The 9,796-nt window shown below is 38.2% G+C and overlaps 1 protein-coding gene across 1 annotated transcript in view; it reads left to right on the forward strand.

Annotated features, from left to right (window-relative positions):
- Positions 1 to 9,796, forward strand: part of LOC112152219 (A disintegrin and metalloproteinase with thrombospondin motifs 20) — a gene marked incomplete in the record, with an annotated part of 105,264 nt that overhangs the window by 33,168 nt on the left and 62,300 nt on the right.

Here is a 9,796-nt window from a genome sequence, read left to right on the forward strand (position 1 = left end):
TTCTGATCCGTACGGACCACGGATAATCCGTGATCCGCAACACCCCTAATTTCAACTAGCGATACTTGTATAGATTTCATATCCTGACAAGACAATATTATGTTTTACATGCATATAGGAGAAATCATTATTTTTTCTCTATAAATGTTGTGATAACAAAAAAAATTATGGATATTTACGGGTATAAGGAAAACTCGATTCTGCGATATATCGCGATATTTCATTCGGCAATACTTGTTTTGATTTAAAAGGAAACCAGGGTTCATTTTTCAGGGGGTGCAAGAAGCTTATTCTATTGTGGGTCCCTTCGCGCTACTGCCTAAATATGTAGCCACAGGGGGTTCTGAGTCTAGGTCTTCCTGTGCCGGTCCGCAGCCCGGGTAGAATACAGGGCAGGAACAGACTCCGGCATAAAAATGTCTCTGCCAAACCAAATTTACAGATGAGTGGAAGCTGATTCACTGTGGCGACCCCTAGGGGGATATGTCGAAGCACATAACTCTGAATGTTTATTTGGGAATTTGTAATATACAATCATATGTCAAACTGAAACAAAATGTGACAGAAAAATTGAGGTTGTAACCAAATCGAGGGCGATCATTGCATCCTTAATGAAAAATCTGCTTCCATTGGAAAATATGCACTGTATTTATTTGCAAATCAAAGTTTTTAGTAATTGATTTGGTTTAAAAGTACAATTTTCCTACTTAAAATCAGTAATAGAATCATCCCACTTTTCAAAATGTAAAAGCAGAGATCAAAATAATGATGTTGGTAAAGATAAATCAGTCTTGCGGCACTAAATTTACTGCTGGATTCTCCAAAAAACTCTGTTCTTAAACTCTACCATATTTTTGAAGCAATATTGCATTGCTGACACAGCTCAGACCTCCCATGGAGCAGGGCTTTAAATCTAAGTTTAAATCTTCTATTTCACTTCCTCTCCAAAGTAAAAACAAGGATCTGTCATGCATTACTCTGTCTGTGTTCTGGCTAAAGAAACCCATGTAAATGCAGTCAGGTGATGGCCCCACCGAGAAACATGAAGCCTTACCCCCAGTCCTGTAACAGGGGGCCTCAACCCCCATTAGCCTTCATGTTCTTCTCACTCTGGGATACTATGCTAATTAGAGCCGAGACAGCAGGTCAGTCCCGGAGGATACACGGAAGGAAAGCCGGCTTGAGAGACGGGGAGAGAAAAAGTACAGAAAAGAGGAGAGGCAAGGAAAAGCGGGGGAGGAAAAAAAGTGGGGGGAGAGGGTCCTGAGAGGGAAAGGTGAAGATTCGGTCCATTTGAAAGAGGATGCCGCCTGCCGTTCACAGTCGAATCACCTTGTTGTGAACCCGTGACCCTAAAACCTCTTTAAAAGGCGAGTGAGTGGGTCAGTGGTCAGCCTGTAACAGAGAACAGGCTGAAGCCAACTTTAGCTCTCACAAAGGCCTCGCATCAGTGATTCTGCAGAGCAGGAGACGAAGAGGAGGGAGGTGCAGGGGAACGAGGAGGTGCTGGGCTGATGATTAGCATTCTGAACATGCATTAAAAAGGAAGGAGCAGAGAAGGTGGGTTCTATTCTTTCTTTAAGCTCCTGCCTTGGAAACGCCTCGTTCGTTGGACTGTCTCAAACCCTTTCATCTGGCTCCATCTCCCTCCTCATCATGTTAGATCCTGAATCTAGCCTGCTCCAGTGAGGAGAGGTTAACAGGGGATAACTAACATCTTAATCCAACTACAACAACCAGACTAAACAGTAATGTGCCTGGGACTGGATCTGGCATTTTGCTCCCATCCCGTTTGTGTGAGAAACACATGACACCATCATGTTGATTGATTTGATTTTTTATGGTCACAAATATGTCCATTTATTTTCATCCTTAAAAGACTATTACGGCATTTACTAAGGTTTTTTAGGCTATTTTGAAGTTTAGCTAATGTTTCAGCTGCATGCTAGCTGTTTTGGCTAACTTAGGCTTTTTTTCATTTTTTTAGGCTACTTTAACTAATATTTTACCTGGCTTTCAGCTTCACTGATTTTACCTATCAATTTCAGCATCATCAGCTATCAGCACTAGTATTTTCAGTGGCCAAATTCAGCTTACAGCATTCACAATAGCCTTATCACAGGTACTGCAATATATCTAGTTTTTTGTTAATTTAAAGCTAATGATGGTTAAGATGTGTGCTTTACATGCAGTTTGTGCATGATCTGATTAGTGCATTAATTGGAAAAATAGCCAATGAATAGTCGACCATTAAAATAATCGTTTGTGCACCACTATTGTGGAATTCATAGTTAATGTTGAACCAAAACACAGAACTGTCAGAGGAAAAAAAATAAAACTACCAAACAAAAGTATTATGTTTTCTGCGCTGTGGTGCATATCGCGATACATATTGTATCGTGAGATGTGCATCGTGATATGTATCATACAGTCATACTCTTGTCGGTAGAAAGATAGATAGATAAGTAGTTCGATACTGTATTAATCCCAAGAGAAATTGGTCGTGGTGGGCAACACATACAAGACATATTGCCCAATGGTGGGCAGCAGTCACGCAAATGTGGCGGTGGTAACTGCCCACGAAAGAGCAGTGTTGGGCATCTCACTTCAAAAAAGTAATTAGTTATAGTTACTAGTTACTTCTCCCAAAAAGTAATTGAGTTAGTAACTCAATTACTGCATCTTCAAAGTAATTAGTTACTTGGCAAAGTAACTCGTTTGCACGTTTGTGTTGTGATTGTAATGTTTATATCCGTGTCTACCGCCTGTTTAGACACAAAATTATGATCACATTTGTCAATCGCGGCATTTTATTGTGAAAAACTGGTTATATTTTGAAAAGAAACCGGATTTTCTCATGTATCTTGATGCAACTTCCGGCCAGAATTGACGCGGAACGCTCGGGTGCGAAGCGCCCAGCTCCAGCAAGATCATCAAACTTTGAAGTAACGCGCCGCGATTTACACAAAGTAACTATAACGGCGTTACAGCGAGGATGAAAGTAATTAGTTAGATTACTAAATTACTTGATGTATAACGCCGTTAGTAACGCCATTATACTTAAACGGCGTTAGTCCCAACACTGCAAAAGACACACGAAGAGGGCACAGGAATGATGTAAAAAATGAAGGATTTTGGATCTGTGTTGCAGTAGAACAGCATAGATGGAAGTACAAACAAAAATACATCAACACTGAAGCACATTGATTGAACATAGACGGAACGGTCCACACAAACGGCGTCCTAAACGTCCAGCCTGGTGGCGTCACACAGCTGCTGCCAGGCACAGCGGCAGGAGTTAAGAGAATAAAGACTTAAATGTTCTGAGTAAACAAAATGTGGAAATAGTTTTGAATCTGAAATAGTGCAGGAAGCAGTTTAGAAGTATAAATTCCCAAAAATGAAATTGTTAAAATGCCTTTTAACTTTTGACCTATTTTAATTTTCTTTTTTTGTATATTTTTCTCAATAAAATATTTTTGCTAAGCTAATTTCAGAGGTTAATTTGACTAATTTAGGTTTATTTAAGAAATTCAAAGTGTAGAGGTGAATAAAAAAGAAACTTGGCATCTTTTTGTCCTCTTTAAGGGGCTATTTTGGGTATTTCATGAATGCATTAGCTGGAAAAAAAAAGTAATTTTGGGCTTTTTTAAAAAAAATAATATTCTAAGTAAAAACATGAAACATTTTTAGGGATCCAGGCTGTCTAAAAAGCTTTAAAGGGAAGTGTATCCCGTAGGAAGGACTATCTTCTCTTGTGTGCTTCAGTGGTGGCACCACCTTTGTTTGTGGTGCTGAGGCCCCAGCTTCATCTCCATGCAGGGTGCTGTTTGAAGTAGCACGAGTTGAAAGAGATGGGGACCCTGCACCGATGCTCACCTGCTCATACAAGTGCCCTTTTATGTGGTATCTCTGGTGTGGTGTGTTTGTGTGTTCGTGCAGGCCTGCAAAGACTGGTAATCTGCACGCCCTGATGATTCTCCCTAATTCTTTTGTGTTTGTTTTACATTGTCTGTTCTTAAAATGTCTTCATTTTTGCATTTTTGAAGCATTTTCAAACTAAATCTATTTGTAATATGTCACACCCTCTACTATTATTTGAGCAATTATTTTTTTTCCTAACAAGGAAGTTGTGAGGTCGAGGTCTGGAGTTTTACAGGGTCGAGCCTCGGAGGTGTCAGATCCGGTGGATTATGGGGAGAACTGCAGCACTGCAGACCTATCTGGAAGGTCTGTTTGGTTGGTTTTTATGACATCAAAGGAACCCTTTGAAAACATGTTGCATCATAGAAAGGGAATCTCTGAATAGCTGTCACCTCTTGTGCCTGGGTTGTCTGGGGAGAGCTCTTTGTTCTGCCGGGTTATAAAACAAAGATCGGACCGCTTTGGGTAATTGAGTTTGGTGCCCGAAAAGTGGGCAGGAGGCACGTCCACCGAATGATGAGGGGGAAAACAAGTTAGTTTGTGTGCTGCTTGGTTACAATAGGGCAACGGGCACAGCAGGGTTCATGAGTTGTTTTCTCCCGCTTTGTTCCCTTCTTCTCTCAGTCTCTGCTCGTACACGTTCCCTCTTTTTTCCTCTCACTCCCTGTGTAAGGCTTCAACAGGGTGCTGGAGTGAGTAATGTGATCACATGACCTCTTGGCAGCACGTCTCTGTGATCTGGCTCAGTGGGCCACACTAACAGGAGCATCCCATCACTTGTTGTCTATAAATACAGCCAATCCCCTGTTAGCTTAACTTCTTTTCATTTTCCTTCTTTAGTTTTCACAACACTTTATCATAAAGTACCCTTTTTAACGTTAGTAAATGAATAATTATGTATTATTTAACTGTTAAATAATGTGTTAATAAACACTTGTGCGTTACTTTGCATTACAAAGTGTATTCATTAATGTATTAGCTAGAAGTTAGCTAGTTAAAGATCTACTCCAATATAAATTGTGTTTTTAACATGTTCTTGTCTCTCAAAATGGAGGACATATGTAAAGTAATTTTAAAATTAAAACTGCTTTTTTGAGTATTTTCTTATTTAAATCGAGTTGGAGATGAAGCAGATGAAAACTCGCCGTTTAAAAAAGCTCAGGTTTGTGATGAGGCAGCTGCCTTCTTTCTCTGCTCCAATTCTGCAGCATTTCTGAAGCACTTTCAGACAAATAGATCCATGAACATCTTTTCTTTTCTGCGTCTGAGCTGCCATCTGGCTCAAAGCTGTGCAGCTGGATATCTCTGATATTTCTTGCTGTCTTTTTGCTAAGTTAATTAGCACTAATGTTAGCTTGAGCTTGTGAGGTGCTATAAGCTAGCAGGAGAAAGTGGCTATGTCCAAATGTCCTCCCCACTCCCTATCTACTAACAAAACTATACGCTATAGTGCAGGACTATCTGGATTTTAAAAGCAATTCTGGAACCATTCTTTTTTAACTCCTTAACTACCCATTCAAGAAAAAAATAAAGTCATTAAGAAACAAGACATATAGAAGAAAAGCATCATTTTCAGCAATAATTCTGTTCATTTAGATGATTTTTCTGACTAAAACATCAAGTGAGAAGTTTCACTTACTAGGAACAAATATTAATTTATATTAAAATATATGTATTTTTTTTTACCAACTATAACAGCTGTTTACTTTTTTTAGTGCTACAAAACATATGTGTAGAATTTGTGCTAATTTTAGTTCAAAAGTTTTCTTTTTGATTTAATTTCAATCCCATTTAATTAAATATGAATTTCTTTGCCAAACTTCCATTTTTTAAAAACAATATTACTTTAAAAAAAAGCTATTTTACTGAATTAATCCCCTGATGCCTGAATATTATTTTCAGCTATGATAAAAATCACTTATGTTTTTGCTTCTAAGAAGATGTTAAATTAAGGTTTGTTTGAAGCAAATGTGGTTTGATGCATGTTTGCATCAAAAGTCGTCAAGGTGTTAAATAAAAACTTATACATTTCTACATCGAACAATAACAGGCTGTATTTTTATTTGAAAATATACCAAAAACATATATAAAATAAATCATATACAGTATATGCTAATCTAAATACATATAAAAATTGATTGAATATAAATGGTTACATTTTTGAACATATTTGTTTAAAATATCCAGATAATCTCAAAAGATTCCTTAATTAAGCAGTTAGTGCAAGTGAAAAAAATAGGTCACTTCTATAACGTCCAGAACACCCCTTGGAAAAGCACGCCGACCTGCTCCGGTTTCAGCCAATTAGAGTTAGATAGTTAGGTCTTGAAAAGTAAAGCCAGGGCAGAATGGAGTCTGCTGGCGGAGGCGGTGAGTGTTGGCTGGAGCGGCGCTGGCAACCTGACAGACTGGCTGGATGGATGCTCGGGCTGCTCGTGCGTTTTGTCCGTGTATTCGAGCAGGGCGGGGTGTGCACGTGTGCCGGTTTGAGAGTTTGGGATTGTGAGGCTGGTATCAGTGTCCGTGTCGGCTAATCCCTGGATCCTCTCAGGATGTTGCCACTTTGATTTGCCATCATCACTGCTATCTCTGTAGACTTTGGCTAACAGCAGGATTGTTGTTTTAGAAGTCACGCACTTTGCTGATGGAGTTACAGTGTCTGTAGCCACAGACAGCAGGTTTCTTTGCTGGCTGTGTGAAATCAGTGAAACACATTTGATTCATTATAGAACTGTCAGTTTATGTTTATGACACATTTTCTATTAAAGAACACAAAATGTGATGGAAGGAAGAAATCATCGCTTTCTCTAGATTTCACAGGCTGTGATTGGCTGAAACATTCGCAATTTATTGAGCTTTTACACATCCTCCAAATTCAATGCGACATTTAATCCAGGATTAATCAGACAGATGGACAATAAATTGCAAGAAAAAAAAGAACACTTAGTAGTTATCAACAAAAATATCCAAGTTATTAACAGTTACATTTTATTTATTTATTTTTTTTATTTTGTTCTTGGGAGAAGAGGAAGAACAGTGGGAGAAGAGGAAGAACAGTCTTGTTTACTTGTATCCCCTTTGTTTTTGGGCGCCTGTGTTGCAGAGGTAGAGCTATTGACCGCTGATCAGTAGATTGCAGGTCTGTTTCCTAGCTTGCCTGCCCATGTCTGGAAGTAACATTGGGCAAGACCCTGAACCCCACATTACTCCTTGTGGTTAGGGGTCAGTGCCAGTGTTTGACATTCGAGTGTTTGTTTGGATGGGTGAAAGGGACTGTGACCTTAAAGCATTTTGGGCCTCAAGTAAAATAATTACAAAAATAGGTAAACATTAAAGGGTAACCAAACACTAAATCAACTTTTTTGTCTGTTGACTTCTATAAATTAGGCTTTGAAAGTTCTGTCTGTTGGTCCTTGCCACATTTTTTTAAATTTTAAAATAACTTGTTTAATTCCTGAAATTATAGTCTAAAACCGTCTGTGTGCTGCCTCCTACAGGTTGAAACAAGGTATTAAAGTTGAATTTTGTGATAATTCAACTGTAAGTCCAACGTCATTTCAGAAGTTTCATCTCACTCCAGTATAAAGCCCCGCCCATCTTTGGATCTGTAACAGTAGGACGTTATCATCTTAGCTTTAGCATGGCTCATAGGTGTTATGTGTTTGGTTGTCAAAAATATGCTATCTTGAACAATTTTCAAGGGGACTTGGAAGTTTGCGATGGGCATTGAATCCAGTGAACCCCTTCCTGGTGATGGGATTTGGAATAAATGTTTCACTCTGGGTTGTTAGCTAAATATGTTAACCTTTATTAGCTATGATGCTAGCGTGATTTTACCACTCAGACACGAGTCCCTTTCGGACTTCCTAACCCTCAGCTGTGCTGTGTGTTGTGCCAAGATATGTATCCCCTGCCAGAATTTGTACCCTGTCACTAGCATTGTTGAGTTGTTTTGCAACACTCATACTGCAGCCCCGCTATCGGGCATTATATACAAAGAAAAATCCTCAACCCCCACAGAAAGTTCTGTTGTGAAATCATAGACATATTTTTTATCACTGTATAAAAATCACGTTATCACGTTATATCGCAATATATGGTTAAAGGGTGAAACTGGCATCACTTTGCTCTGCATCACTTTCCATTATTGAAGATGTAATGTAGCCTCTTCTAGCCCCGCCCCAAATCTGGGCTGAGAGTGGAGTCAGCCTCCAACTATCCTGTTGTGCTACTCTTTAAAACCCATTTTTATCGTCAGGCCTTTGACACGGCATGGGACTCTGCTCTGCTGGGGTATTTTACAGTTTTTATGTTATCTAGTGTTTTAGCCTTTTATGTCACTTATTTATACTTTTTTTCATCTTTCATTGTTTTAAAATTTTAGCTGTTGTTTTTATTGTTTTTGAGCTTTTAAAATACAACACCTTGTATGAATGGTGTCATTTTAAGGTGCCATATAAATGAATAAAACTTAAACTTAGCAAAGCACTATATAAGTTTACCCCATTTGCTTATTATAGTTATGTTGTTGGGTAACAACATTAAAATGATATTTATTGGTTTGTTAAATGTGAGTTGTTATTCATAGGGATTTGAAATATTAGATCATAATCTAAAACTGGAAATGAGGTTTTATTTTGTTAAGAATAGTTAAGAAAAAATAGATTCTAGCTTTGCTTCATGTTCATTTACAGCATAAGTAAAAACACCTCTAGAGCAGCCATAATAGAAGAGTACACCCAAAAAAGGGGAAAAGACATGGTTATGCATTTTGATTAGAAAGTATGAAGAAAATGAGCACCACAGCATGAATCCACAGAAGTAGAAAGGAAGTTGAAAGCTTGGCAGACCTGAAATAGACAGTCCAAATACCTATCAATATACCAGATGACTTAGTTTTCTATTCTCTGTGGTGAGGGTGATTTTTCTGCCTTCCATAAGAAGACCAGTTTGGATGATGTTTGTCCTCACAAAAGTGAAAAAAAATTTAACCACAGCATTGTTTTTATTTTATATTTTTATGTCTGTTTTACTATTGTTTTCCATTTTATTCCATTAAACATCACCATCTAGCTAGCAGAGTTTAGCTTTTGCTGTAAATCGTTCTCTATTTTTATGAATCAATTATTGATCTATTAAGCTTAAATCAATTCAAATCAACTTATCAATTTTGCTAACCCAGCCCTATTTGGTACCAAATAGGGCAACTTTTAATGCATTTTTTTAGTAATAGTATTTACAAGTTCTCTGGCTGCTGTGTATTGCTGCATGTCAGGGAGTACACACAAGTAGTTCATTAAAAATCATTTAACAAACATAAATAGGATGTGGGTTTGAAAAGTTGACTGCAGGAAGTACAGTATGTACTGGGTTTGCAGAGTACCGGTAGTGCAGAACAGCGGCAGTAAAAGTAAAACCTCTGAAGTGCTTTCGACTGGAACAGCTGAGTGAGCCAAACTACTCATTCTCTTAATGATAACCTTTACGTGTCTTTGAAATACACCTGTTTATGGGAATATGGAAAACGGGACACCAAACTAGATAAAAAGGTTAAAAAAATAAAATAAAGGTACATCATGGTTTGCTTGATCTTTTTGACACAGTAGAAGCTGAATGATCCAACATATGTCAAGGAGTCCCTGGAATTAGCTTTTCTATCCTTCCCAGATTGTCTCCACATAATCAGAGTTCTCTTACCTTCAGGTCATAACACATGTAAAAGAATATTGAAAAGCAGCAGTGGTGGTCCATATTGTCTGATTTATACAAATGACTCCAGATGTGACTTTTGTCTCCTTTTGGTTATTTGTTTAGTCCTCTGCTGAGGAGGGTGGATGTTCAATGAGTCAAAATAAGTCTGTATAGGTCAATC

This window comes from Oryzias melastigma, linkage group LG6, assembly GCF_002922805.2.
Source record: "Oryzias melastigma strain HK-1 linkage group LG6, ASM292280v2, whole genome shotgun sequence".
In the NCBI taxonomy this organism is placed as follows: domain Eukaryota; kingdom Metazoa; phylum Chordata; class Actinopteri; order Beloniformes; family Adrianichthyidae; genus Oryzias; species Oryzias melastigma.